The sequence below is a fragment of the Xylocopa sonorina genome, chromosome 3, assembly GCF_050948175.1.
Source record: "Xylocopa sonorina isolate GNS202 chromosome 3, iyXylSono1_principal, whole genome shotgun sequence".
NCBI classification, from domain to species: domain Eukaryota; kingdom Metazoa; phylum Arthropoda; class Insecta; order Hymenoptera; family Apidae; genus Xylocopa; species Xylocopa sonorina.
The window spans coordinates 8,112,714-8,140,678 of record NC_135195.1 but is presented as its reverse complement, the minus strand read 5'-3'; the positions used below and the strand labels follow the sequence as shown (position 1 = coordinate 8,140,678).

Below are 27,965 nucleotides of genomic sequence, written 5' to 3'. Positions count from 1 at the left end.
GCGAGCTAACGTCGACGTGATTTTTCTTCCTTTGGTAAATCCTACGAAGCTGCGAGTTGCGACGCAAATTTCAAGCAAGATTGTTTCGATTCTGTCGCGCGCTAATTAACGAATCCCTATTCATTCGCGTATTAATTAACGCGAACTATTGTAAAAGTGAAACGCGTTTCGCGAGGCTGAAACGCGCGACTCGCGTAACCTCTTTCGTCGATTCTCTCGATCAACATTTCGGATGACTTCTCTCTCGAATCGACTCTTTCGGAACGTTCGTTCGAAAGAGAACTGTTATCGCGACAGCGAATTATTCGATTTTCTGTCGTTGCTTCCTTTTCGTACGGGAAATTGTGCAAAATTGGATGTATCTATGTTTAGATCTGGGTTGGGCGGGAATTATGCAAGGTCCTGTGGGATGTGTCTAACCTTTTCAGAGATATCTGCGAGAGATTCTTAAAATCGATATTCATTATAATAGATATGCCTCGATATAGATGCATCAGCTATTTGAATTCATGGCATTCTTTATATTTCGATCTTCACGTTTTCCTTTCAATTTATTAACACCGCAATATTCATAGCGACTTTAACCGGCAGTCGATGAATATCGATTATTAGATAATAATTTAAACCGGGGGAAATTACGGGATATTACCATAGGAGCGATCAGCATTGCAAATGGCTATAATTATAATAAGTAGTTTAATTATTTCAGCATCATCAACCTTACCAACTCTAATTTAATTAATACAGAGCATTTACTTACTTTCTGTAATAAGCTTCATCCTTGAAGTAATTAGAAGTGGTAATGCATGCATCAACGGAACACCTGCATACATCAGAATCATAAACGTCTGATAAATATCTAACCTAAATATTTTAATCAACCAGCTGACTGAAGAAATTCCACGCCACCACAACGGCGAAGAATATGAAAGAAAGGTAGCGCGTTGAAAAAATGTAACGAGTTCAAAACGGTCGATCCCCGTCGCCCCGTTTCATCCCTCCCGAACGCAGGTTGAATTTAAAACAATCCTTCCGCCACGGAACAATTAATCACCCGGCTCCACCCAACCGTTGCATTACGCTCGATCTCAGAAGCAGAATTTTTTTCCCGTCGACCAGTCTCGAACTCGGAAGGAGGAACATCCCCCTACGTTCTCCTTCCGACAGCGTCGAGGATGCGACGACTTTGATCACGACGGATCGGTTATTCGCGTTCGATGCAGGCGAACGTTGCTCGACGCCCGTCCCCGTTACGGATTTCAATACGCGACGAATTCAATTGCCAATAATCCGTTTTTTATCGACGAGTCTCGCGTCATTTTTCAGTCGCGTCGTTTACGCGTCCAATTTCCAGTCGCGTGGTTCTCCTATTCGATTTACATGCCCCTGCGTCGTTGAACCTCCCACGCGAGCAACTTCGTCAGCCCCGATTCTTAGAACAGCGAAATCGAAAAGTTCCAGCCCTCCACGCGTACGACAGGGGTTTCGGTTAAGAACCAGGCACACGTGCAACCGTTCCTTCGAAAGTTTCCAAATCCTTGCCACGTCTAGTGAAATAATAACGAAAGTCGAAACATTTGATTTCGATTGTAGATCTTGAAGTACTGTTGAACGTTCATCGCCAAGGCTAAACATGATACAGGCTGTTCGAATAATTTTTGAATTTAACTTTCATGTTAAGGGTTGACTCGCTGAAAAGCCTGAGCCTCTTCATAGCGGGAAAACGGCTTTGAAAATTCATTAAGTATGTGCGCACTAATGGCAAAAGTCTATAAAACAGTGTGAAATCTTATATGACCGCACGTGGGCATTCATACAGCACTGGCTTAATGGGTTTTTACCATTAGGTTAATTGTAAGCGCGCATTATTACTTATTAACAATTTATGTCCACCATAATTTTGTCCTGAATTAATTGATTTATGTAAAATTTACAATGGTTCTCTCAACGCTTATTCCGTTTTTTTACATTAACGTCGAACAAGTTCAATAATTCGATGTTACAAATACAAGGTTCCAGTTGTAAGTTGCGTTACGATAGAAATGTAGATAGTGGAAATCCATAATCGAATGCAATTTATGGTTGATGTAGCTTCCAGCCAATTGATGAATGATAGGTACCATCGATCAAATGTGTAGAATTGTGATTGGATTTAGTGTTACTGATTAGCAAGGGTGACTGTGATTGGGTTTGTTACGATTAACCTTTGCTCGCGTTGAAAATCATTATCTGACATCCTGGGGGTGAATTATTACATAATTCACTGACACGAGGACAACATAATTGTCAAGCGTTGTTCGTTCGAAATTTCAACTGATCGACCGTAACAATATTTTACAATGTACAACAAAAGCTCGCAATATACTTTTCATGACCCCTATCCTGCGTAGGATTTGAAATATAGACTGCAATGGTTATGAGGGGTTGAAACGGTAACATCGATCTTGCGCCCTCCGTTCTATTCATTTTTCAAACATTTATTTCAAATGTTCCTGTGCAACTAAATTGTGTTCACGTGATTTTCAGTCGCGATGTTGATTTTTTCCCCAAGTTCAGGACAATGCGACATCGCGCGCTTGACTTTCGTATTCCATGTGCGCGTGCAAATGTCAAACCGACAATTCCAGCACCCCTTCCAGTCAGAAATAGAATCTTCATCGCCAGAGATTTACAATTCCCTACGCAACGATAGAAAGTTTTACGATGTCCGTTTCTGTGGTCACGTATCATTTATCTTCCCCGCTCCTCGAAGTGCCAACGATAACTATAACCATTTCTCAAGGAACGCAGGACTCGTATCGAATCAGCAACCTTCGCGCGAAATGAAAAATTTATAAATCAAGCGTGATACCCTTATCCGCCATTGCTCCCCCGTTTGCGATAGCCGCAAGTGAACGCTGGAAATTTATTAATTAAGATTCGAGGGAGACGTGGTACCCGTTCTCCAAAGATTGCTCGCGAAGCTTGAGTGACCGCGATTCTCGCGGTCCTCTGGACAACTCTTGGACAAGTGGTCGGTAAATATTTGATACGCAATCCTAATTCTGAATTTGTGGGTCTGGCTAACTAAAGGGTGTGTATGTGCTGTATGCCACTCGCCATTATACACATTGACATTGTGCTTGGCGTTTAATTCGTATAACAATACCGCGTGATTTACAACTAACCCGCAACGTGGTTCGTAATAAATATACTTCATTAATAGCCGTTGAATGTCGAGGGTAAAAATAACGTAGCGTGGCAGAAAAATATCCGAGGAGAGTCGTAAAAGTTCCGCTTTTAGTGTTCACGGTAAGTCCAGTTACTTGCACAGGTAAACGTTCATCGTATTTATTAACGAGCTAAACAATCAAAATATACCTACACCAGGATGGTTAAAACGTTGTATCGTATTTACAAAGTTCTTCCAGTGATACTTGAATCCTGTTTTTATTCGAGGAATTACGTCTGAACACCATAAAGAATATCCCGTGACACTTAACGCGCGTCTTGCTTTACAACCTTTCCTCGCCTTTGGAATTTTCAGAAAATACCGTACGCGCTCGATGACCTAAATCCCTTAATTGGTTATCAACAGGGTTTTACGAGATTTTTGCTAGCGAAACAACTGTGACATTTACACGTGCCCATAAACCCGTTAACCGTGCTGTAATTCCGCCGCTCGTACGGTTATTCATACAAAGGGTGACATTTCGCGTATCTGCGAAGGGGGTAGGAGCCGTTCGTGACTCGATATCCAGCCTTAAGTTACGAATCGACGCGACGGACGCGCCGCAACCCCCTTCGTTGGTTCGTTTCGCAGTATCGTCCAACGATCCCGGCTAGCTATTGCCGAGCTTCCAGTTATTACGCGGCTTTTAAGCGTAATTAAATGCCGTTTAACGCCCGGTACGGTGGCTCGAATTACACGCGAGAAGTTTAAGGATAAAGATAAATTGATGGAAACAATGAGGGTGTTCTCGCTCGAAAGAGTAATAAGGCTGCGCGGGGGTAATTAGTCCCGCGTCGTGTCTCAATTTTCCTGCTGAAAATTGACTCGTTATACCGGCTCGGGCGCCATGTTACTTCTCCAACTTCTATTATCCAAGTTTCATTCTTACGTGCCTCGCGCCGAACCCCCGGGCGTGTCGCGGTTTGATCGCGTTCGCTTTTACGAGCTTAACCGTAATAAAAATAACGAGAATGTTCCGAATGTGTTATGGACTTATACGTGTAACAGATTGACTGATAGGAATTACCGTGCTAGAATGTAAATTCTCGATTGCATTATTCTCGCGTGATATATATTGTACAATGTCTGGTTAATTCGTTAATCCCTTGTATTTCTTTATAACAAGACGATCAGGCTACTTAGATTAACTTAATTCATAAATTGCTCTAGCAGAGAAGTTTTTATACGAAAAACTAGATTTTTAATTTTCCTTAACTATTTTGATCGCAACGATTTAAAATACATGAACATCGATCGGTCATCCGCTTCTCACCGCCGCTCATCAAGCACATTTATTGTTACATTTCCGTCAGAGAGTATGGAATTCTGTATAAACGAATTTTCTATCGAAAGTGGACAGACATATATAGGGAGTCGCGAGAATAATTAAGTGTAGCGCGAATACCGGATCGACAGTATATTGACGTAACGCATATAAATCGATAATGTAACCAAAACCGGTTCCGGTGGCGAACGTGTTTATACTTTAATAATAACCCAGCAATTATTGAAAACACAATGGATATCAAAATTGCGACGCGGAAAATCAAGGAGGAACTTATGGACAATTGTTATTACCGATCGCATTATATTTCTGACGCGATGGTTATTGGTAATTTTGTAATTACTGCCGCTCTTAACAGTGACAGATCCGAATATCACACGTTCCAAGAAATTGTTACGTTTCTTAATTGTACTTGGAACAATTTATTATAATTAAAACATTTCTCCAAGATACGATTCGATCATTGGTACGTAGTAATATCTGTCGAATTACATTATTGCATCGATGCAATACTCCATCTATAATTACAATGCATTGTTATCCAAACGTTAAAACATTAAACGTGCTAACGTTTTCTATTTATACGTCTAAATATTTCGAAAACGTTTGTTTCGCGAGTTATTCGATCGCATTTCAGAGTCAGCTGTGGACTCCCGTGATTTATAACAAGTTTGTTGTGTTCAATTATTCGATGCGATATTTGACCAACACTGGGCCCAAGGTAATCAAAGTAATTTAAATGGTATCTCAACGGAGCGATAATTTCCTGCCTCGAGCCGACTAATTGAACGTGTAGGACGCTGATCGAATCATGTTTTAAGAACGTGGCCATCGCACGGTTCTTTGACAGGACAGGGGAAGTCTTGCCGCTAATGAAATTTGGATGGGCTCGAACACTATCGAGTACACCCCCGACATTCGAGCCTGTTACGAGCCCCGGGTCTAGGCGTAACGCAGTTACGAAGTTACAATTCGTCCATTGACGGAAACTCTGTGCGACGAAATCTCGGACGCCTGAACTCGGGGAAGACGGTTGTCAGGTTGGACAAGTTGCGGAGAGTTCGAGGTTGGACGTGTCATGGCGAAATTATTAATTCATTTTGGAGCAAGAATATCACGTCGATTTTCGGTTAACACATGACCCTTTAGTTTAAAATCTTTAGCCATCCACGATCCCTTGGGGATGAAAATCCAAATCTCAAATTTGCTTTCGTTTAGAAATATTTATGGATTCGATACAGATACATGTAATCTTTAAAAAACGATCGACTGTGTAGCCAAACTTGAGAGCTCGAATCCTGATATCGTGATTGAACTCGTGCTAAAAGTGCAAAATCTATGCTTCACTGTGCAGAATGTGATACGTCGATTTATCACCTAATTTAAAATCCAATATAATTCCACGCGATCTTAAATATTTCCCTGACTTCTCTGCAGCCTAAGCTGTTTTAAGAGGATTCGCGAGCGTAGGAGGGTATGTAAAAAATTCATACGCAACGCCCACCGAAAACTGAACTTTGCGTTTCTCTTTTTTGCGCGATGATTCACATATAGTTATAGCTCACCCTCAAAGAAGTCCACCTATAAGTTACAAATCCTCCTTCTTATCCTTGACGCGCGTGGGCTACAATATATCATTTACCATTAAGACTGGTGTGTTCTCACGAAAATTACTATTTCTGCCCACTCGACAACCTTTAAGAATCAAGACCCCGCACAACGGTTTGCAGTTATTGCTTTACTACGTACTTTATTACGGCGTATTCAAAACAAGGCATTTTTACAACCTTTTTGCTCAGCATAATTCCGCGCGGATATAAGGGAAAGGAGGAAAAAAGAGGACGCTGATAGCTGAGTTGGGTCGGCGTGTTATTACACAGGGACTGAATGGTCAAGCAAGGACTCGTGAACAAATTCTCCCGATGTCATCCCTTCGCTTGCGAGTGTAGCAGAAATTTTAAATGATTTTTTATTCACTCGCGATAGAGAGAAATAATTAGATTCGGAAGAGGAACAAGGAAGGAAGAAACTGAATTATTATTGAATAGCCACGATCATTCACGCGATAGCGTGATCGTTCTTTCAATTGTGACCTCCTAACGCACATTATCCTCGCTACAATTAATAACCGCACAATTGTATTCGTCCAAATGGAATGTCAACAAAGCGTTAAGTAACGCTGTTTAAATTGGACTCGACTCGACTCGAGCGGATGACTAAAACGCAACGTCAACAAAATCCAGCGGATCGTAAATCGCGAACTATACGTTCGGCTTGGGGGTTTAATTAATTAAAAAACCCTGTCGAAATGAGATCGCGGATACCGTTGCCAGTATATACGCGTCTTCGATGAAAAATATTCGCGAGCAACGAGCGGAGAACGGTTGGTCCCTGCTTGCTCCCACGCGGAACTGCATCCGCCGCCAGAAAACGGCTCGACTTTCGACCGAGATTTACTTTATCGGTCTCTGGAAATATTCCCACCTGGTCTGACCTTTGCAGGAAAGTTTCCAGCGGGGACGCCACGGTTCCAAGCCGGTTGGATTTATTCCCGCTGATAGCGTGGATCTTTTAATCGTCGCGCTCGTCCTCGAGACCGGTGAAACGCTGCGGAGGCTTAATTATAACCAGAAAAAGTGCTCGTTATTGACATCTGTCTAGGGTTTAACGAACCGTGCCGAGGAAATTTTACAGTCTCTCCTCCCTTACGATGACGAGCCCCGCCAACTGGGTACTCTTTGTTTCGTGAGCTTGATCGCCTCTGAACGATCGATCCCGAGGTTACCGTTCCAATTTTTCGCACGCTATCTATATCTGTTTTAATAATATCGGTTCTTTCTTTGGACACCTGTTAAGATTCATTTTATTACGAAATCTTCTGATTTGGGTCAGGGAAAATGCTCTGAATTTGCATATCTTGATTTTCAACATCGTTCTCTACGTTGGTGTAGCGATTTTGTTGAAATTTCATATCCCCCCCAGGTGAACCAGAAAACGCTCACGGCTTAATTATGCGCTTGGTTAACATTGATTTTAATGCAGGGTGTAGATTCGCGTAAATAACTGAACGTGTACAAATGGAGTGCAACAGTGGGAGTAGCCGAAGAAAGGGGTTTGATTCGGATGAATTATAGTTTAGTTTGTTCCTTTTGTATACGTGATACAGGATCTGATAATTCTAATACGGTATCGTGCCATTTTGCACCGCGTTCCATTGTTTTATTTCTTAGGTTCCCCAGGGTGGATCATACATGCTGTATAGCGTAATTGTAGAGTAGAACGCATAGAGACAAAACAGTACACAAATGAATATCTCGATTTCACCGATGCACAGCGCATTCAACAGCTTTTCTTGTTCCGTTACGTGTACGTATTCATCGAAAGGCAAATTTGAAATTTCCTTCGCGAAAGAAATGTCCAAGTTCAATCGAAATTCAAACTGTACAGCCCTCTGTCAATCCAATCAAACGCAGTCGAGACGCAGCGCTCTTGCTGCGCCTTTCGAAAACGTTGCAAATCTGTCAGAGAGAAGGAAATTCGTTGCGACGTGAAGCGAACCGATCGAGACCGTGAAATCGGTGAAACTTCTCGCAGCCGTTTACTTTTCCTCCTCGCTCGAGTGGAGCAAGCCAGAGGATCGCGGATCATCGGATCGCATGAAACGCGATTAATCGAGTCGACGTGGACGCGGCAACGATGAACCGGACGAGCACGATTCGGTCTCGAGCCGAATCTGCTCGTGGCAGAAGGCACTCGTAGTGACGTTGAAGGACTGGCACTGATCGAAATGCCTTGTTCCATCGCAATACCTGTTACCGGCTGGTATTTTCACGGGAGCCGATGCGCAACCGGTTTTGGCGCACCGCTAATGAAACACGGCCGAACGTCGAGGCCGTCTGTCGACCATCGACTCGTCGAACGGAATAGCAAATTGATCGTAAAAGCGACAGGCGATCAACCCGGTCCGCCGCCGAACGTTTAATTGCCGTAGCGTCGATGCAGCGTGTTGCAGATCACAAGCGAGACGGTCCCCCGTGTCTCGCGAGCTTTGAACCTGCTTCGCGTCGACAGTCTGTAAACTGGAATGGAACCAAGTTCACGAGTCGATTGCCAATGAATCGAAGACGCTCGTAAGGAACAATATTTCATCCTATGCAAAGTTCGTAGCTGCGAGCGGTGAATTACCTGATCGCCTCGATACATTTCGCGACCTACTCGTCTTCTTCTCCAAGCGTTTCAGAATATTAAATGCGGCGCGTATATGAGACAATCGTTGGTTGATGGCCACACGAGGCAGATATCGCGCAATATGGAGCGAACAGAGTACCAAAGGGGGAGCGAGATCAATTTGCGCGCGGGAAAATTACCGTCCACGCCGATATACAAACACATGGACGTGCAATAATATTTCGCTGGCTGTCGGGCATTTTTCACGCAGCGATAGAACCGGCTGGAAAACATTCAGTGTGAAATTGCTTTTATCGTGTATCATGTGTCCGTTTAAGTTGAACGGGTCTCGCTCGCCGCGTCCCTCCGATATCATCCTGGTTCTCGAGAGCGGTGTAATTACTTCCTTCGTTGCTCGACCTTTCCCACGGGCTTTCGTTGCGCGGCCAACGGCGCAGATTTACTTTTGCCATTTCTGGGAGAGGAGATCGGGGAATTGGATAGATTATCGAGGAATTCCGACCGAAGATTTGGGTTCGCGACGCCGCGCGACGAACGTCGCGAGCCTCGTCCTCTGTGATGTATCTTGCAGCGTCCGAATTTTAATGGAAGACCCGCTGATTTCTCGCTGAGAATATTTATAGAGATTGAGGCTTTTGATTTAAGAGCATTAAGAGCTAAGCTTTAATGAAAATTGCATGACATTCGTCTATGACAGTATTAACGTTCGAGACTCCCCTTCCAGAGTCCAATTTATCAAAATTAGTAAATGCATGTCTTAAAAAAATTGTAATAAATTTAGCTGCAGAGAGTGCAGCTCTGCTAGCATCGCTAACAAAAGTGCGTGGTCCGATGTTTCAATCGGAAGTAGCTCTATCTATTGCGCGGCCGTCCAATTGGTAATGGCTCTCTCTACGGCCATTATTTCTCGTTGGGCGACTGTTGCCACGCGTTTCTGTTGAAGAGGCCAGCAGAGCCAGAAACAGTGCTCTCGTTTGAACCCACATGCACCTTTAAGTTATCGTCTGGTACAAATGTTATTCGATTCACGAGAGCTTGTACAACGTTGTAAAGAGAACGTCTTTAGACATTCTTCTTTTAGTATTAACGCATACGCAGCTTCCCTACGTTGATTTTTCGTACTTCATCGTCAGATACATTGATCGTCATGAATTTTGACGAAAAGATCGTATTTATAGTTTCTTAAAACCGTTTGTACAGTTAATCATGGTATTGACGTTACTCGAAAGATAAACAACACTGAAATCCTCCTGTTTGCTTATTGGATTACGCGGATCTCTTCGAAACAAACGTAAATTTAGATGAGCCGCGAGTGCTTCCACTCGAAACTCTTGGTAGGAAGTCTTTCATTAATTTTTCTGTTTCACATCACGTGATCCCTGTATACGATACGCTATAAATCTACTGGAAACTTGTATATGATTTTATAAACTTCACATCTTCTCTTTCTCTCTTTTCCTTGCTTTATCTCAGTAAACTCAGTACTTTTCCCTCGAAATTGTCAATATTCAAAAAGATGGTTGATCGTTTTCAACAGCCTGTCTAACGTGATTTCTTATACGATATTTTTAAGTAGATAAGATCAGACCTTTTATCTAATTACAATGTCTGGTTTCACCATTTCACATCGCCCTAGTTTCGATTTACTATCGTTTAGTGTAAAACGCACTGTGCATGCAGAATATACCTTATGTACGTAACGCTTGCCAATTTGGACGTGTCAACACAAACACGTGGCGTGCGGCAATATTTTTGATGAAATTCGATACGGACTTCAAACATGGAAATCCGATTATTTTGTAAATTATTCAACGCGAGCTTCAAATTGAACGACGCGTGTAATAAATTCCTTGGAATATGCGTTATATATTACACGTGAAATAAATCTCGAAGATGAATGATCGATCGCATGATTCGTAGATTCACGAATCTCTGAAAGATCTGTATCGTATAATGCACAATACAGATTAATAAACGTAATCGTGGTTACAATGTATCTTGCAGCCTCTATATATTTCACAAATTCGTTGAATAATTCAGCGAACTAAGAAACTAAAAGAGCCTTCTCTCAATAAAAAGCGTCTCGACATCGTACATCGTGTGACGATCGAAATGAAACAAAAAATTGCAACAGAGACGATTGGAACACGGTTGAGAGCATCCGCGAAAGCTTTGATCGAGCTACGTCGAACAAACAGGCCTGGCGTATATACAGCTTCGAAAAACATTGTTCAAAACACTTGAAACAGCCATGAGAGTCGAATAGAACAAGCTTATCGCCGCGAAACGAACGCAATCGGTTTATCCCTTTTTCCCCGTGGGATTACGCGAGTGCATTTACTCGCCCAACGTTTCTGGACACTCTTCCGCGCCATAATAATTTCCATCGAACAGTCTTACTTGAAATCCCATTAATTACCATCTCAGGCGATTTATCCCCCGGTTGTCGTTAGCATCGATAACGAGCACTCGAAATTACGCTCGGTAATCGCGTTCTCGTCGGATGTTTTCCCTCGAAGCTAACGCCTGGCCTCCAATTTCACGATGTCCGTCGAGCTCTCTCGTGGTATCCGCTTCCCTTTTTTCCGGCGGGCAAGATTGGGTTGGGCGAAAGCGGGTGAAAACGAAAGCTGGAGTTTTTCTTCGCACCTGCCGGCCGCTATCGATCAGTTTAATTGTCGAGGCGTACCATTCGACGGCGAAAGGGCCAGCGAGCGTGATTAAGGGGTGAATGCCACGAATGAGGCCTCGAATCGCTCGGCCGTTGCGGCCAGTTAAGCGGCGACCTCGATAAAACTTCCAGCCGGGAAGAACGCGGCTGTTTTGTTGGACAAATGACTTATTTGACGGCGAGAAACGCGCTGCTTTTGTGTTGCGCCCTGTGAAATATAGTTTCTTGGCATGTTCCGCAAATATTAAGATGAATAGAAAATGTACGGCTTCTTTGTTGCGCCAGGCTCGATTCGCGCGTATCGAATGTTCAGCGATCGTTGCTGGACAATTCGAGGAATAATTCTAAAAGTCCATGCGAAGATATTTATTCGCATTTTTTGCTCATATTTATGAGGTTCGATACTCGGATCCAACAATGCTACGGAGAAATGTCTCATCGGTACAATAACCATTACGATTCGTTATAATCGTTATCGTATCCTGAAAATCGAGATGCAAGAACCCATTAAGGGAAGAAGAAATAAACTGCTTACCCCCTAAGCTCGTCTTGGAAATGCTTTTTTGACACGCGTAGATATATATCATTACATTGACGTGGAATGACTTTTCTCGCCGTCGAGCTGTATTTCCTATTAAGCTAATAATCGCGTGATTGACACTCGTACAATTTTGGAGGATATTAAGCATAGCGCATAATAGTGGGTGGACCAATTTTCGAGGTTTCTTTTCTCTACGTTCACTGGCGTTCGCACCCTTCTGCTCTACCCTTTCCCAGCAAAGAACATGGAAAAACTCGTCCATTTATAACACCGTCAGCGCGGTGGAACGAATTTCTATTTCATCTGAAAATCGCCTTTCTTTTGTCGCGTTTGCAGTCCCGAGGTTCTCTTTTTAATGGGTAAAGGTTGCGTTCGTAATGCATTTCATTTGTTGCTCCAATCTCTTTTGACTCGTTTTTTCTAAATAAAATCACAATCGCTTATAATCGTACTAGTAGATTAAATTTTTCGATGTTGGTTGATACCAATGAATTTTTATAGCTGTTTCCTTCGAAATCGAATAACTAAACTAAGTGTATAGCTTGTTTTCACTTTGATAAATGTAATACGATTCATTGTGCTTGTCGTGTTTCATACAGTCGTACGATGCGATAAATGCAATTAATCCTTTCTTAACATCCTATCAGTGGGGTCATAACGTCAGTTTGACGCCACATGGCGTCATCCGTAGATAAAAGGGCTAATAAGCCAAGGATGGATAAATGACTGTTGAGTCTTGATAGGAACGATAAAGTGATTCATTTCTTCTTCGAATACGAAAAGCTCGATAAGATCGTTTCACCTGTTGCGGCCACGTAAGTGAAATTATCGGCCGACAGTTAAACCGTCTTTTAAACGGATACGATCCCTAAAGCGATTCCACCTCGCGTTCCTACCAGAGTCGAGAAATGAATCACGGAATGCTTCCAGTCGTGCAAAAATGCCAAGTGAAATATCGAAAGCGACGTTCTTAAAGGTTATCGTCGGAATTAAAATGTGAATGAATTCGAATTTCCTCGCGACTTGATTACGCGTATTCTCTTCAATCTTTATTCAATCGTCTCGTCCAGCAAAGTGATTATAATCCGTGAGAATAATTTTCTTTCAACGCAGACGCGATTCAAATGATTCGCGCTGAAGCTTTAAAGTTTGAGAATGTTATAGAAAATTATTCCACATAAATTCATCGCTTCTTTTCTCGTCTGGATGTTAAGCTGACTTGTATTCGCTCGTCGCCAGGCGACTGTTGTAAAATATTTTTGTTTCTTAAACGACGATGGTCGACTGGCAAGAAAAAGAAGTGGGAAATATTCGAAATCGAGATACTTCATATTCTTAACGTTCCGATTGGGCGGGTCCAAATGAATCCAACAACTGTCGTTGAAACACAAATTGCCAGGCATACATTATTTAAGCACGCGCATAAGTGCGCGAGGTTCGCAGCGCGGTCCACAGGTCGTAACCGGGATTGTACCTTGATTCATGGACTTCGTTAGGCGAACAAAGCCATTGCACTTGTTGTTTGTCGAGCCATTTCCTTTTGAAAGATCCACTCAAATGTTACCTCTGTCCCTCGCGAGCTCGTACCGTGTCCCAGAAATACTTTTGTTACCGCTGCTAGTAACAGAACTCATTAATTAGAAGGTGAAACGTAAAATTGTCAAACAATTTCTCGTCCAGAAGCTACACCGCACAGACGCTACTTCTAATTGCAATTCATAATTCGTCTTGTTCTGTACGCTTAACCCTGGTTCGCGTCGATACCTCCATCGGAATTACATTGCGAATGTACAATTTCTTTGACACGGTTTAAAGCTAATTTTATTAATTTAGCTTACGATAAGCTAATTTTATGTTGTCCAATGTTTAATTGCTTGTTGCTTTATCTATTTAAGAAAAATGTTTTCGTTCATTCGAGTTACTAATCCATGAAAATATGATTCGACAGAAATATCTCTATTTTCCTGAAATAATATAAAAAAAAAAGAGAAAATAGAACGCTAACACGATTTATTCGTTTCTACAATAAATCTAAATTTATTTTCATAAACGTCAACCAGATTTTTTTCATGAATTCTGTACAGTCGGTGAGTTACGTGTTTCACAGTCCAATTAAGTCAACCATTTCAGTCAATACAATTTATCCGGCTATTGGATACCTCGAAAACTGTTAATTAAAAGTTCGAAAGCCAGAGAACCAGTGGCAAATCGTTTAATCATTCATGACTTTCTGTCACCGCCGAACAGAAGCTTGGAAATGTACACGCGAGCCGCCGAATATTTTTGTAATCGCGCGTACTGCACTTGACAGCATTTTGTTCGTCTCTGACCAAATATTGTAAAATTCGATCTCTTTCAAAATTTGTTAACGAAAATCATTTTCTGCGATTAAATCAGAGACTCGTTCAACTACTCGAGGATAACGGGAAGTGTTTGATCTATTCTGCGTTTTGATCGTAGAGCATCATGTACAGATCGTATCACGAGACGCTTCAGTTGTTTTTTAACGTTTCGATTCCCAGCAGCGCGCACGCAGGTGTTATAAATTTAAAAGGGAATAATATTTCATCGATAATTACCATCGCTTTCACGACCATATCGTAGAGCCTTCGAACTGTTTATTTATTTCCAAATTAACGCGCGCGGTCGGAAGAGAAACCCCATTTAAAAATTCCGATTATTATTCGATATTTTTGTCGAAGATAATTGGAAAACGCAAAAAGTGTTTCCCACAAAAAACGGCGATCGTTTTCCACCAGTTGTACGGAAAGAAGAATTTTATGATTTTTCATTCCCAGAAAAACCGGCGACGTTTAATTAAATTTTGTCGGTTATCTTTTCAATGCGTCCAGTGGACACAAAAGAAGGAAAATTGATGGGTGGAAAGCGACAGTTTCGATGCTTCGCGATACGCGAACGCAAGAGGGAGGTTTGTTAAGCCGTAGTTCAATTTTACATTTAAAAATTCGAATCCACCCCGCCTAAAAGCATTAAAAACCGTCACGATTTGATTCGACAGCTTCGCTCGAATAATCCATATCCTACGCTCCGAGACGAATACCTCGAAGGTGTTTCAAGCGTTCTAGCCGAATGAGAAGGACTTCGTTTGAGAGGATCGTAACGAATCCATTATATTCGAGGAGAAGGATCATTTCTGTGGCGTATTGTACTTTTTCAAGATTCTTCGTAACTCTTTAACGTTCAATTGAGTGGAAAGAGTATGCCTCTTCATATCACAATTATCACTCTCCAACATATCATCATATCATTTAATATCATTTCTCCATTTCCAAGAAATTCAACGAATCTACTGCATATACAAAAATTACCAGATAATTTCCATTAACGGTAATTCATATTCCTCTAACGTGATCTAACGTTGTGCAGATCCACAAATATATACCCGAAGTCCCGGGAAGCAATTAAAAGAATCCAACACCATCGTCGAGTTCTCACAAAAGAAGACAATAACTCTCGATGAAATATTCCCGGTCAATAACGCCCTTCGATGTACTGCCTCTTATTTACAACCGTTCGATCGAACAGCAGCAACTGCAGTAACAAAAGGATCCTAGGGCGCGCGCAGACGACTGCAATAAATCCGACGAGCGAGGAAATGCTTTAAGAGAACGGACCGCGATAAAGACTTGTCTTTAACCGGCACTCCACAATCGCGACGCGGCGCAGAGAATCTTATCGGGGTTTATCTCGACAAGATTTTTAACGTCAAGAACGCGACGATACACGAGGACGAGGCGGGGTACCCAAAAGTGGGCGAACCGACGAATAAACGTCCTCTCCGTCGAGAACTCGTTAGAAAGCCTTCAGGCCAAAGGGATTTCGGTGAGAAAGCCGCGACGAAATTTGATGTTCCCGCGTGTTCGCTTCCTCGCAGATTCAGTTTTCAACTCCCATCACCCACCCCACGCTTCTTCTCCGCCAGTTGTTCCGCGAGACGCGTCGATGTCGGACTACCCTCCAACCTTTTAGGGAGCCTCCGCGGGAATCTGTGCCTGCAGGAATTTTAATAATCTTGCGACGAGTAACGCGTTTACCTCGAACTCTTGTTTGAATTCGACGTTGTCTCCCGACCTGAATGAAGTTTAGTTCCAGGCGAGCGCGTGTACGCAGGGATGGATACTTCCTTTGAGGGTCTCCAGGTGTAAGAGGAGAATCGCGAAGAAAGTTGAGCGATTTTGACTCGTAGCAATTCGCAATTACCTTCTACAGAAGTGATCAGTTGTATTATATATTGGAATGGCGACTTGATCGAAGTGAAAGTGAGAGAACGACTCCAAGCTTGGAAGTTTAGAACACGTTCACGCATTACGTCGACGAAGTAATCGAAAGCGACTGTTCCCCAACAGGAGCGGGTACATTCTTCCCGTGGACCGATCTCCAGAGACGCGCGAGGCTTTTCCAGACCGATGCCTCGAGATAAGGGAGTCCGTCTGTGGCGCGGCGATGGTACCAAGGGTGAAAAAAGGCGTTGTATCGAGCGTAGAGGGGCGAAGGAAACCGTGTCCCACTTCGCTACCACTTCTTCGGTCGAATCGAATCATGGCACCCGTGGGAAATAAGTTTTGGCCGATCATACACCGACTCGCGGCTGTCTGATCGGAAAGTGCTCGAACTACTGCTAGACAATTGACACTCTCGGTCGATTCTCTGGTCAGACTTTTCTCCTATCGGAAAGTTTATTTCGCTTCTCATCTCGGACGACATTAATAAACGACGCGTTTACTCTCGTCTGATATTTCGATCTGATTGTTTCCTGATTCGATGGATGCCCATCGATCTCTCCTTCGATGCAATTTCTTTGTTACGAGTAAATAGTATTTAAACAGAATCGATAGCTTGCAAAGTCTTGGATTTGATCCTTCCTTCCGTGTAACATTTCAATTTACGTGACTCGCCTTAAGATACACTTTTCCACTTATGCTACACTTAGCTTTAAAGCGTCTCAGGATAATGCTCCAAGCGGCATTGTTGTTTCATGTAAATAATAAAATTTCCATTTTTCTAGTCGCAGTAAACCTTCACCTTGAATTATTAAGAACAAATGTAAATTATACCGAAAGATTCGCAAGAGGTAAGAAACGACGAGAGTTCATTCTCGATAGATTACCACGATAATGGTATCATTTTGTAGCTCTTAGAATCTACTGCTTTTAGCTCGTCGGTGAAGTGCACTAAGTAGTATTAGTCTCTCGAAAGTGCGGCTGAAGCGAAGATTGATAATAATATTCCTCGTAGGGGTATCAAATTTCGTTTTTCATTTTCTGAAAAACAGAATAAGACTGGATCTTCGTTTTTTCTTCGACAGTGTTGGACCAGGTCCAAAGTATTCAGAATTTTTGGCTTCGTTGCCTGCCTGTTCTCCATTTTATAAAACAGACTGGCCAACCATATAGCAGAAATAGATAGTCAGCATTTGTTACATTGTACCCTACCTATATATATACTCTATGCTCCGCAGAAATCTTTCTCTTCATTCCTCTCATACTTTTTCCACGCGGTCATAAGTACCCCCTTTTCTTCCTTGATATGACGCAAAAAAATTCGAATGGATCCTTCTCTTATCTATTCATCCTGTACGCCAACTATCTTCCCCTGATATTCGCGAGGTCGAGTTCCACGACTCATTTCAACCCTCCGTCAGGCTTCTTCGTCCCTTAACATTTCCCGTGAATTCCCTATCTTGCCCCCACCACAATTTTTTTTCCCTCCACCCGACCGTATCTATATTTTTCTTCCTTCTTCAACCAGAGTTAAATTACAACAGCACTTAGCGTCGTATCTCCCTCTTATGTACTAAATTATATTTTTATAGGGAACGCGTACTCTGCTGTTCCTTTGACGTGTATTGTATAATACATGTGCGAAATGAAGATGTTATGGGAATAGATGATATTATAACGACAGAGTTTATAAAAGAATAGATTAAATCGTATAAAATATAATACAAGTCAGCTGGCTAAATGTTAGTCAGGAGAATTTCTTCCGCGGAGAGGACAGAAGGCAACAAAATAGACGAGTTAAATGAAGGATCGCGTGGAATGGAGTCTCACGGAACAGGACGGAACACATTTTCATAAAACTCGGCACGATGACAGGCAACGTATAAACGTCAAGTGCAACGGTACGATAAAGCAGTTAAATCTCCGGAAGAGCCCGGTTGCCTTTGTTTCCTGCATCCGGCTAGTAAGTTTATTTTCTTACTTAAAAGGAGGAAGCCTCCGAGTGCTACATTAAACGAAACAGCCGCTCTGAACTTTCGATTATTCGTTTGACCTTTGAATCTCATTTTGGATAATATTCAGATGACGAATTAGATAGCAAACAACTCGAGTCTCTTTCTAATTTGTAGGAAAAATTCAGATTTAGACGTGCACGAACGCAGAGGGTAACGCAATACGTAATTTCGTGTTTCACACTGGCTTTCATTCGCATTACAAATTCAATCGTTCCCCTTCACTAAATGCCCCTTACAGCCGCAGCACAGCCCCGTCGTTATGTCACCCCTTTCTCCCAGGCTCACCCTTCGCGCTCGATCAGCGAACCGAGTCCTCCGCGACTTTTATCGCGTCGCAAAATCCGAACTGACATCGTATAACGTTGTCGTCTCGAATCGCCGCATTTAACCACCGGAAAATCCTCGATCGTGACTAATAGAATCTCGTTGCTCGGTGTAGCGTCCAATAAAACGTTACACGATCCTGACGGGATCGACAATCCCTACAAACGCGTTCAAGTATCCTCCGCATTCCTTCGACGAACATTTTCGTCCGTTGTAATTCATCCCCCTCCCTTGTCGCGTGCTCACTCGAATCGTTGGCATGGAAAAAAGCGGAGAGCTTTCGCAACCGTGGAAACTGGATGGCTGGACGAGGAGGAAGTTGTTTAAAATATTTTTCGCGACGATCGAGTCCGACTTTCGCGTTTTTTTTTCGCGCGCGCGACTGCGAAAACCTTTTTACGGGGCGCACAAAGGTGAAATTCGCGACCGTGCGAAGGGTGTGAGGCGTACGGAAAATGGAGAACAAAAGAGGGACCGCCGTGGAGAGTATTATGAACGATTCCGTCGTGGAAACGTATAAATGTATTAAAGGTATCGACGGAGAAATTGAAAATACGAGAGGGGAGTTTTATAAATAACAGTCGAAGGGCTCCGCGTATCGCTCACCTAGCCTTTCTTCAGGGAATATCTCCTCGAAATACATTTGGGTCCCGGATGTATCATGGTCTTCCTGTTTGAAATTATACAAACGGTGTATTTACCCGACAACGAGTGAATCGAAAAAAGAACCACTCGATATCAGTTATCTTTTAAGTAGAGGGAAGGAATATCTACGGTGGAGTCTCTTCGAAGCGATTGGAAATATTAAGATCGTTGATTAAATCATTCTCGAATCGTTTAAACTTATAAATACTAGTTAAAAAGTTCCAGCAAGTTATATTGCAGTTACGATTTCAGCATCGGGAAGAAACAGAAAATGAAGAAGAAAAATGAAACGATATTGAAGACCCGAGTGCCGTGAAATATTTTTATTTAATATTTGGATAAAACTGAATTCCACATCTTGTAAGCTTGAATATTTAATACTGCAATACTCCTACATCTTCGTTCTTCTACTATTCTTTTTAACATTGTCGAATACCATAGAACGATACTTGTTTTTATCGGTTGCATATTAAATAACGCCTTCGAAGTGGATTGAACTCGATTACGAATTAATCAGTGCGTTCGTTACACATCGACTTTTACTTTTCATTCGGCACTTGCTCGAAAATTCAGACAAGGGGACTCAGAACCATCCAGTTAATCGAACAAGCAAAGTCCGCGTTTGGTTACAGGTTCAATCAGTCAAGAATCTCCTACTTTATCCTCATTATAAAATAGATCAGCTTAGGAACTGACATCGTAAGCAAGGAAAATCCAATATCTCCCCTATCGAAGCACCAAAGAAGCGGCCAAGTTCCACGGTAAGTTGCATAAATATGAACTAAAAGGAGGCATCTCCGTTCGCACTGTCTTTCCCGGAAGTTATCTGCTCGATGGATCGACGTCGATACAAGGGAAACAAGACTCTCGACAGCCACTCGAGCGATCAAACGTCCTTTCGGCGTACCTATCGATGGAGGGTTGGAACTTTCCCGTTGGCTCCAGGGCGTGCTAGTGACGTGTGACGTCTAAATTCCCTCACTAAATTACCGAGACCATCGATGCTCTCCTCCATCCATTCCCCCTCTCTGTCTCTGTCTCTTGCACATGTACACCCTTTTACTCTCTCCTCTCTCTCTCTCTCCCTCTCTCTTTCTCTTTGCTCCCTCTTTCGCAGTCAACAAAAAGCTCGAAGGTATCCCTGCCATGGGAACAGGAACAGGTACCAGTTTGTGCGAGCCGATCCGTCACGTCGACTTTACGGCGCCCGTGGTGGGTAACTGAAACGCGGTTAATCTGTTAGAAAAGCAATTCTCAGGAGTGTGCGGTGCATCGAGTCGAGAAAACGTTTCCCCGCCTGTTCTTTCCCGGTTTCGAACGTCGCTCCCCAGTGTGAATTACTAAATCTGTTTGAAAGCACCCTGCTGAACGATTCATGGGTTCGTTTTCTCTCGGTAAAACGGCCTGTCTCGTGTCTCGTCTCATGATTTAGCGTCTCTGTCCTCCTGCTGTTTCGATAGTTGGCTTTTCTTTTTTTTTCATTCTTTGGTCCTCCGCAACGTCACGTGATTCTCCGTGAATGTGTACCAAATATCGTTTTCGAGTAGACAAGCCATAATCGTTTCGTGTGTAGAACCATATCAAACATAACACGACTTTTATTGTTATTGCATATACTAATTATTGTTAACTTATATTCGTATTATTCTAAACAGTAATGTTTCGTCTATATATAAACCCTATCTCTCGTCTGTCTCAGTAAGGAAAATGTAAAACTGATGCGTGGTTTATAATTAATGAAAGTACACGGAAAAAGGGATTAAAAAGTTCACTGGCTCGTTTAATGCTTTGGAAAATAAGTTTCGTCGCAGCCGATACGTTTCCACGTCGTCGCGTTCCAGTTGATGTTCGCGATCCCCTTTTTTTTAATAGAGTAACTGGCCGCCTAATGATAACGAGGGTTCCCAGCTAAAAATCTCGGTTTGAGCGCGTTGATGCATACACGCTCGTAGATACGTCGGAAATCCTAGTTCCATATATTGTTCAGCTAAGAGCTCTCGAGGTGATGAGAGTCATTACAAAAGATGAGGCGGCCGTCTAATTTTAGAATGAACCTCGCCCGTTTCTATGAGTCCGCGGAACCACAAAAGAAGCACGCGACGATGCGACCCCAAATTAACATTTTATCCTGCAATCGTCGACGCGTTTCATTCCACATTGTTGGTCCGCCACCAACGAGTTTAAAAGCTTTCGTTGCGACGTATCGAAAATAGAATGAAAAATATTGACAAAAATAAATAATATCTTCCGCTTCGATATTCGCTCGGTACCATCTATGGGCAACCCCAATCGCGCGCTTGTTTCAACCCTTCCGCGAGAGCTTGAAAAATATTATTCTGAATTGAAAAATTACGAGTAATATTTTTCATTCTCTTCTCGATATTTTATTTCGATTTCAGCAAATTAATGTATGAAACACGAATTGACTGAAAATACAATGCTTTATTTGAAATTATCTCGCGATGGAGATTACGCGTGTCGCCCCAGCGGCGCCAGCAAAGTCATAGTGCATGTTACGTTGTGTCGTCTTGACGCCAACGGAATGCAAAGAGATAAAAATTGTACATAGACGACTGCACAGCGTGGCAGTTTCCGACTTGCAGTGGAAGCTCCAGATACGTACGTAAGCCATCGAAAGCCAAACCAAAAATCTAACCTGGTTTTCAAATAAAAAAATATATCAAACTGCACACGAAGGGAAAAGCAAAAAAGAGGTAGCATCGTTCGGCTGAAAAGACATTTAGATATTTGTACAACAGTTCAAGTGTGTGTGCTCGTGGATTTTTGTCAGAAAGTAACGCTCGCGAAATTCAAACGAGAGGAAACGAGTATGCACGTGCCGAGAGTTTAATCTAGATTCGAACCGCAGAGAGGACATTTACATCGATTACGTGGGTTGAAAGGTGCGACGCGGTAACTACAGACGTTTAACTCGGTTATCTAACGGTGCGTCTAGTTTCAGTTTCCTCTACCACTCGTTCCCTGTTTGCTGGGAGCATTCGTGACCGGTGCATCACCGGACTGTGGTCACGAATCAATATCGTCGACCTCCACCGCATTGTCACCACGTGTCTTTGCAATCGGTTGCTCGTTTTAAGCTGACCGCATTCACAGCCTTTACAACTCCGTCGCGCATATGCTCGTACTCGAGTCACTGGGACGACCCTCTTCCTATAATAGAGTGTTTATTGTTCATGGACGAGCAATGGTCGTCTGGATTTCAAACGACGATAATGCTTGAATGAAATTGCTGATTTTATGTAGTGGAATTTGATTTAGGACTTTAAGCGCCTGTTCCATGGTCTTCAGTGAGCATAATATTTGGTTTGAGTTGCAATATGAATTTGAAGGACAGAAATTTTCGTTTAGAAAATTAGAGATTAATGTTTCATCCTAAATTTCTCAAGATCGTGTCGATTTTCCATGACCATGAATTGCAATGATTTATAAACGTGTGATATCATAGTTATTAAAAGCCTGGTTTACTTCTTTGTATTAGTTCAGAATTATGGTACTTAAACGACGCCATGAGCTTTATGAACAGATGACCTCATAAATTGAAATTCTACGATCTGCACTGGGTTCAGACATCCGTCTGGCGAATGATAAACGTGTCTACGTTCGCGTTTCCGCGCGATGATTTCATAAAACTTTAATACCCATTCTTTATTGCGTTCACCATTGTGTCGCCAATCATATTGTACCGTGGCCTTCCAGACATCTTCCTTCACCGTCTTATACCCAATAAAAACTTTAAAATTTAATCGAACCATTCGCGTATTGGAGTAAATTAAAAAAAAATTAATGTATGTGAATATTTGAAGTCCTTTGTAATTAAGTCGTCGAGCTGCATAGTTGGATATTAATGGTCGAAAAATCCTTCGCACAATTCACGACGTTAAGGTTAAGCCCATTTTGCATGGTTCGCTGAGCTGTGTCCATTAAACCCCGAATATGCATCTTTCGCAATGCAATGTTTCCCCACGTTGGACGTTTCACAACTGACTCGCGAATATTTCACTAAAATAGATACCATTTTACTGAAGTTGCAATTACTTGCAGAGGTATCTTTAGCAGAGAATTGTTGAAAAAATACTAACATATCTTTTGAAATAAGCTTTTACCATAATTTTAATCTATATTTTTAATACATTTTCTCAGTTCATTAAGGGACACTCTTTTTTAAAAGTGAATCCCTATGGAAGGGCTACGATATAACGCGAAAGCTTCCACTTCTAGCTCTTCCAGTTAGGTTAATAGCCTTACGTCCACATCGATGCACCCATCGAATTCTCCATCTTCAACGAGCTCAACCATCTCCGTCTTCACGTAACCGTGAACGATTACGCTGAAATTAATAGCCTGCAATTGTTCTGCGTTATCGCCCGAATTACACATCGTGGCCATAGTCTCGTGTTTCGGTTTTCTCGATCGATCGGTTGGATACTCGAGTCAACAGTGCCCATTGGATTTTCATAAAACCGTCTTACAGTCTCTCAATACAGTTGCCACGATTCGTGTTGATGCCCTGTAATCGATGAACCAAGTATTTCATCGACTGATTACATTAACCCTCGCGCGTTCTTTCTTTTCGTACAAAAATCCGATTTAAAAAAAAAAACAAGGCGCGGCGAATCATGTACAATGCAGGATTAGGAAGAAAAGAAGTGTTCTTAATTGAAACAGGCACGAATATATCGCAGAAGTAATATGTAGCAGCAACAAATGTTCTGAAAGTAACTTTTTTGTCACAGTTCCCTTGAGGTGGCTTGATGAGTCATTTTGAATATTTCAAGCAGTACACCTTATATTCGTAAAACGTAATCAAAATACCATTAGCAATGATTAAACAAATATTAAGACGTAATAGATTTACAGTGGTTCAGAAATTATTGACCTGTACTACTGAAAATTACTATATTAAGGAAATTTTATTTGACAGGTTTCTAATTATCAACTGTAACTATTGTTATCAGAATCTAATTGCATGATATAAGGGACAGTTACACATTTTGCAAATAAATATCATATTGTATCACTTATTTCATTATCAGTTGGTATTGCTCGGTATTCTCTCAAAATTGCACTTCCACAGGATATATAGATTTTTTAGTAACCTCTATATGGGTTGGTCAACGTTTGTGACAAGTCTAATATCGCGGGACATGAACCTAGGAAATCTGTCTGAAGCCAGACCTCAGTTTATTGCGTGGCGCGGGCGATAGGTCCCAAGAGCGGTTGACAAACCGTTGGTTTGTTTCACTGTTTTCCACTCCTGAGGATCGCGCAGACTGGAAGTTCTCAGTTTATAAGTTTCGTCTCGTTGTTGAACAATTCACTGCGACCAAGATTAATGATCTCAGCCATTTTAGAACGATGCCTCTTTCAATCTACACAACGTACAATATTAATTTGTTAAACAAATATTTTCTATTTTGCAACTTTTCAACTAGTCTGATATTTTTCTATCACGTTCGCATTTAGAAGAGTTTCGCTATTTAGAAAAGTCTCTAAATTAGTTGAAACACATTTTGATACTCATCACAGGGATAGCGATCAGGAAATAATTTTTATGTTACATATGTTGTTCCCACATTTAGTAAGGAGTAAACGCTGCGCGTGATCGATCGCAGGAGGAGGAACGTTTTATGGTCGTTTACAATACCTTTGCGGAGCATACATTTTTAAGGTGTGACGTGTTCAAAGCTCCGATCATCCAGAATGGTACATTTCTATGAAATGTTATCGCGTCAGCCTTTTAATATCGATCATTTTCCGCCGGCGAAAGGAGGTATAAAAATCGTTCAATATTGAATGAGGATATTACTAATATACGCTCGGTTGCTCGAGGATCCTTTTTCATTCACGCACAGAAATATTCTACACCGTGCAGGCTTCTGCTATTTGTTCTAAACTCTGTCAGTGCACTTTGAATTTGTCCACTGCATAGAACGCATCAGATATTATTACCTTCAGACGGGTAACATTTCGCGATGCTCCCTGGAAGAGCGCAAAAAACGTATTACCCTAATTACGACGAGTCGTATTACCGTCATTGTGTAACACGTGACAACCGCTCGTTACCACCCCCCTCCACCACGTTAATTTATTTATGCACGATACAACGAAACAGCCATCGAACATGCCAAGGCACGCAACCTGCGAACACGCATGATATCAGCCAACGGTGTTCCGCCGCGTTTTCTTTTTTTTTCTCTTTTCCCTCCCTCCCGCCCGCCCTTCGTGCAATCGTTGCGCAGATAGCACGACGACGATAACACGCTGCTATTTCCGTAATTGGGTCTGCAAGGGAATGCGACGCGACCCGGTTGTACTTTCACGGAACGACGTGACGGAAGGAACGGTGAAGCAGGGGAAAACGAAACGGAAGGAAGCGTATTAACGGGGGAATCGTTGAAAAGGAATCGCATCTAATTTCGATCGTGTTGATATTGCGCATGTGAGGACACTATCGTGCGGGAAATATCGATTCTCTTGTGACCGTGGGCTGTTGAAATTTCATATCGCCAGTTTGGGTTCACAACGATTGCTATTTTAAATATCTGAGGAGAGGAGAGTTTGTTTTATTAAAATTGCTACTTGGAATTATTGTGCGCGTGTGAAGTATTCGACGTGACGAAATTGAGGATTCGCGTTGCGTAAAAAGTGCAAAGGTTCGTCTGAGCTTCGTTGAAGCCAGTTGTCGCGAGTTGAATTTAACCAGTGCATTGAATGGCGAATTAAATAAGAACGCATTTGCATCGGTGATTTGACGTCTATTTAAAACTGCAACCCTCCGGATAACGACTACGATAATCGATGGCAGCTGGCATAAAGAAGTAAAGGAAGAGGAACGTTGTGAATGGTAGTTGTCCAAGTAAGATCGATGCATTATATTGCTCACCGGAATGGGCATTTTACGAGAGCTTTTCTTCCGTGAAGTATTCATTCGTCGATTTCCTCGCGTGTCCGCGACACTAGGAAGATGATTTCCAATTCTTTTCTTGAAAATCTTTCTTCTGATGCAACATTGTTATAACTGTTATAAAATTGGCGAATGTATAAAAAAAAAGGGGGAGGAAACTATTGTCACGCCTACAACACTATCAGAAACCTTTGACATTTCAGTAGTGGGTCACAGTTTCGAGGAAGAGATAATTTTCCGAACGAAATTGAACTGTCCAATCTTCATCCCTTTACCTTATCGTATTAAGATAAGTTACGTGTTATTCAACCACGCTAATTTCCATTAATAATCGTTACAAAATTCCCTCGTTCCTTCTTTTTAATGTGTTCAGGATACCATTCTCTGTTCAAAGTGTATAAGCACTCATTACTCATCGCAAACAACCCTTATTAAAATATTCACCAGCGAAAGATGAAACGTCAAATAATTCTATAGTCACATCGGTGTTACCTCATCGATGCACTCGTTAATCAAATGAGAAACTCTACTTCTATACCTAAATAATTGCGCACATTCAATACCGAGTTACGTGTACTCGTTCAAGAATAATACACACCATGACTGACTCGTACGACATTCGTATACACGTTCGATCGGTACATAAATTATAGTCGCGAGCCACCGCAATAAAGCGCAACGTGAACCGTCCGTTTCACATCGAAACGCAACAAAGTACCTGAAAGTTGATAGAAATGTGAGGAAGGAAATGACCAGTGGTCGCGGTGAGACTACAAATCGATCAATGTGGCGCAAGGTTGCAGAGTTTTATTTATCTGTATCGACTTGTCGCGGGTTTCTATTCATAGAACCCGAAGGCACGCGGTATATAATTAGCTTATACGAGAGACAGAACGTACGATCGCTTATCTATGGACTTATGAAAGTCCTATGCCCTGGCCCGCCTTATCGAGGTCCCAAGGTAGACACGGTCAAACCCAGCCAATGCAGTACCAAGCATGCTCATCTACCATAATGGTCCCGCGGTGGGACAATCGTTGCAGGTGGAGGCCATGGAAGTGGAAAGACCGTCTAAAAATGCTACACGAAATATAATTACATGCATGCATAACATAATTATATTATTTTTATAGATCGTTGAAGGGAGAGATTTTTAAGGCGACACGATTCAAGTATTCTTTCTTTTTTTGTGTCCTTTGGAATACTTAGAGGAACACTAACTCTTTAAATATGAACTTTTCCTTATTTCTTTTTGACTGACATTACATTAAAAAATGTCGAGCATTCTAGCAATAGTTGTTCGAAATTCTAGTTCATCGTTCGGATGGTCGACGTGTCGCAATTTGTCCGCTCGCGACACCCTCCGCGCGAGCAGGGGTTGCGGACGAGCACAATTCGATGGTCGGTTGCAAACTATTTCCGGCAGCGAGCCGAACAATCGTTTATCCGGCCGGCAGCGGGACGCGCAAATTCGGTGCACGGTTTAATTTAATCATCGGATACACATGGATATCGAAACGCGATATTTTGCACCGGACGAAGCGTCCCTTTGTGTGCCGACCGTTTAATTGCGCGCCAGAATCTTGTGTCGTGTGTATTCAGCGAACGTTGATTTCCGGCGATTAACAATCGCGTTCATTCATCTCTATTTACCCAGGATCGCGCGGTGAAAATAAAAAAATGTAATCTGTTTTTGTCCGTTCGTTGCGCGACTCGTACCGGATCCGGCGGAATTGAAATTTTCCATCGATCGAAAAGCACGGTACAACAATTTTCCGCGATTTAATAATCCCCGCCGCGGTTGGCGTTGATTCGCGGTTTCGGTTTCGCCTCGCCAATTAAAAGCTCGCGAAATTTTCGGCAGAAGCGATAAAAATTGAAATGCGAATCGATTAATCGCATCATTGGCTCGACTGATT

At 42.2% G+C, this 27,965-nt stretch overlaps 1 protein-coding gene across 9 annotated transcripts in view; it reads left to right on the top strand.

Annotated features, from left to right (window-relative positions):
* The window catches only part of Slo2 (slowpoke 2), a 150,331-nt gene that overhangs the window by 77,119 nt on the left and 45,247 nt on the right, over positions 1–27,965 (top strand). The gene's annotated exons all lie outside the window — the stretch shown is intronic.